Source organism: Ovis canadensis, chromosome 2, assembly GCF_042477335.2.
Source record: "Ovis canadensis isolate MfBH-ARS-UI-01 breed Bighorn chromosome 2, ARS-UI_OviCan_v2, whole genome shotgun sequence".
NCBI classification, from domain to species: Eukaryota; Metazoa; Chordata; class Mammalia; order Artiodactyla; family Bovidae; genus Ovis; species Ovis canadensis.
In genome coordinates this window covers 236,838,117-236,841,290 of record NC_091246.1, presented here as the reverse complement: position 1 = coordinate 236,841,290, position 3,174 = coordinate 236,838,117, and positions in this window count along the sequence as shown.

Genomic DNA, 3,174 nt, shown 5'->3' with positions numbered 1-3,174 from the left:
AAGTATTGGAGTTTCAGCTTCAACATCAGTCCTTCCAATGAACACCCAGGACTGATCTCCTGTAGGATGGACTGGTTGGATCTCCTTGCAGTCCAAGGGACTCTCAAGAGTCTTCTCCAACACCACAGTTCAAAAGCATTAATTCTTCGGCGCTTAGCCTTCTTCACAGTCCAACTCTCACATCCATACATGACCACTGGAAAAACCATAGCCTTGAGTAGATGGACCTTTGTTGGCAAAGTAATGTTTCTGCTTTTGAATATGCTGTCTAGTTTGGTCATAACTTTCCGTCCAAAGAGTAAGCGTTTTTTAATTTCATGGCTGCAGTCACCATCTGCAGCGATTTATTTTAAAGTAAAAAGCAAAGAAAAGAAAATGATACTGAAATATTAATAATAACTGTGTAATATATCATTGAACTTTAAGTAATAAAAGTATGAAATTAATATAAATAGCATCAAATAGAAATAAACAAAATAAATTAAAAAGAGAATTATTTTATATTTGTAAAATTAGAATAAGCAGTAAATAAATATGAAGAACAATAACACTGAAACTATCTTTAAGCAATATAGCAGCAAATTTATGTCTTATAAATTGTTTGAAATATAAGGAGAAAAAATGACATAAACATGATAGAAATGGGATATTTTGATTATAAAAGTCATCCTGGAAGATAAAATAAGGAAATGTAAAAGTTTAATAATTTTCAAAGTAAAATTAAAAGGCATATTAAACATTGCACCCCCAACAGCAAGATTATATTTTTCTATAGTATATGTAGAGCATTTTCAAGATACAATTTTATAATATTGTTGAAACATAACAATTAAAAAGGACAAAATAATATAAGCTTTATATATCTTGACAATTTGTAAACCCCAAATGATTTCCTTATTTATATTCTCACATAATTATTAAGAATATTCCTGATAAAAATGTATGGAATGCATAAAAAATCTGGCAAGGGATCAGCAAATAAAGGTTGAAGCCTTAATATATGCTAAGTTTAGTGATACATTTTGAAATGTATATGAAGCAGACAATAATATGAGAAAAGCATATTAATAGATAACTTACCAAGGAAGAATATAACTGCTTTAAAAGAGAAAAAACGATCAACCTCACTTATAACTAAAGAAATGCAAACAATAATAAAGTTTTTCTGTTTGTTTTTAAGTTGCTAATAAAAAGAGCTTAATGGAAATACCCAATGCTACTGGTATGATATTCTCATACCTTGTTATTGACAATGTTTTTGCACAATGCTTTTTCGAGACAATTTGGCAATATGTATTGAGTGATAAAAATATTCATATCTTTAATGTAATTCTCATTGAGAGAATATTTCTTAAGATTAAAACATGTTAGGAAACTAGGGGATGATCATTGCACTCTTTCCTGCATTTACGTCAAGGCTGTTTTAAAAATTTCTTAAGTGGAAAAGAGATCCTGGACAGTCAGTCGGGAACTGGCTCAGAGGACAGTCTGAGGTCAGTGACAAACCACAGAAAGAAAATGAGATCAGATAGTTATGAGAGAATGGTCGCTGAGAGATGTGGTATGCAGAGCCCTAGGTCTAGAGCAGCCTTTGCTGTTGTTCAGCTGTTCAGTCCTGTCTGATTCTCTGCGATCCCACTTTAAAACTGTAGTACTCCAGTCTTTACTATCTCCCGGAATTTGCTCAAACTCATGTCCATTGAGTCAATGATGCCATCCAACCCTCTTATCCTCTGTCGCCCCCTTCTCCTTCTGCCCTCAGTCTTTGCCAGCATCAGGGTCTTTTCCAATGAATCAACTCTTCACATCAGGTGGCCAAATTATTGGAGCTTCAGCATCAGTCCTTCCAATGAATATTCAGGGTTGATTTCCTGTAGGATTGACTGGTTTGATCTCCTTGCAGTCCAAGAGACTCTCAAGAGTCTTCTCCAACACCACAGCTCAAAAGCATCAGTTCTTTGGTGTTTGGCCTTCTTTATGATCAAACTCTCACATCCACACATGACTACTGGAAAAACCATAGCTTTGACAATATGAACTTTTGTTGGCAAAGTGATGTCTGTGCTTTTTAATATGCTGTCTAGATTTGTTATAGCTTTCCTTCCCAGAAGCAAGCATCTTTTAATTTTGTGGCTGCAGTCATTGTCTGCAATTATTTTGGAGCCCAAGAAAATAAAGTCTGTCACTGTTTCCATTTTTTTCCCATCTATTTGTCATTAAATGATGGCACTGAACGCTATGATCTTAGTTTTTTGAATGTTGAAGACCCCTAGAATCATCACGGAGAAGGCAATGGCAACCCACTCTAGTACTCTTGCCTGGAAAATCCCATGGACAGAGGAGCCTGGTAGGCTGCAGTCCATGGGGTCGCTAAGAGTCGGGCACGACTGAGAGACTTTACTTTCACTTTTCACTTTCATGCATTGGAGAAGGAATTGGCAACCCACTCCAGTATTCTTGCCTGGAGAATCCCAGGAACTGAGGAGCCTGGTGGGCTGCCATCTATGGGGGTCGTACAGAGTTGGACACGACTGAAGCAACTTAGCAGTAGCAGCAGAATCATGAAAATGGACTGATGGCCTTCCCAGAGTTTGTAGGTGGTGAAAGCGTTAGTTGCTCAGTCATATATGACTCTTTGTGACCTCATGAACTGTAGCCCACCAGGGTCCTCTGTTCATGGAATTCTCCAGGCAAGAGTACGAGAGTGGGTAAGTTCAGTTCAGTTCAGTCGTTCAGTTGCGTCCAACTCTTTGTGACCCCATGGACTGCAGCACGCCAGGCCTCCCTGTCCATTACCAACTCCCAGAGTTTACTCAAACTCATGTCCATTGAGTCAGTGATGCCATCCAACCATCTCATCCTCTGTCATCCCCTTATCCTCCTGCCTTCAATCTTTCCCAGCATCAGGGTCTTTTCAAATGAGTCAGCTCTTCGCATCAGGTGGCCACTAGAGTGGGTAGCCATTCCCTTTTCCAGGGAATCTTCGCAACCCAGGGTTTGAACCCAAATCTCCTACATTGCAGGTGGCTTATTTACTATCTGAGCTACCAGGGAAGCCCCTGTAGGTGGTAGTCATGAGCATATGCTTTAGAGACGGCTTTGAATCTGGCTAATCAGCTGCTGGACTCTGTGTAAAGGCACTGTGCCCCAGCGTTCCCTTTCTTAAAGTAGAGA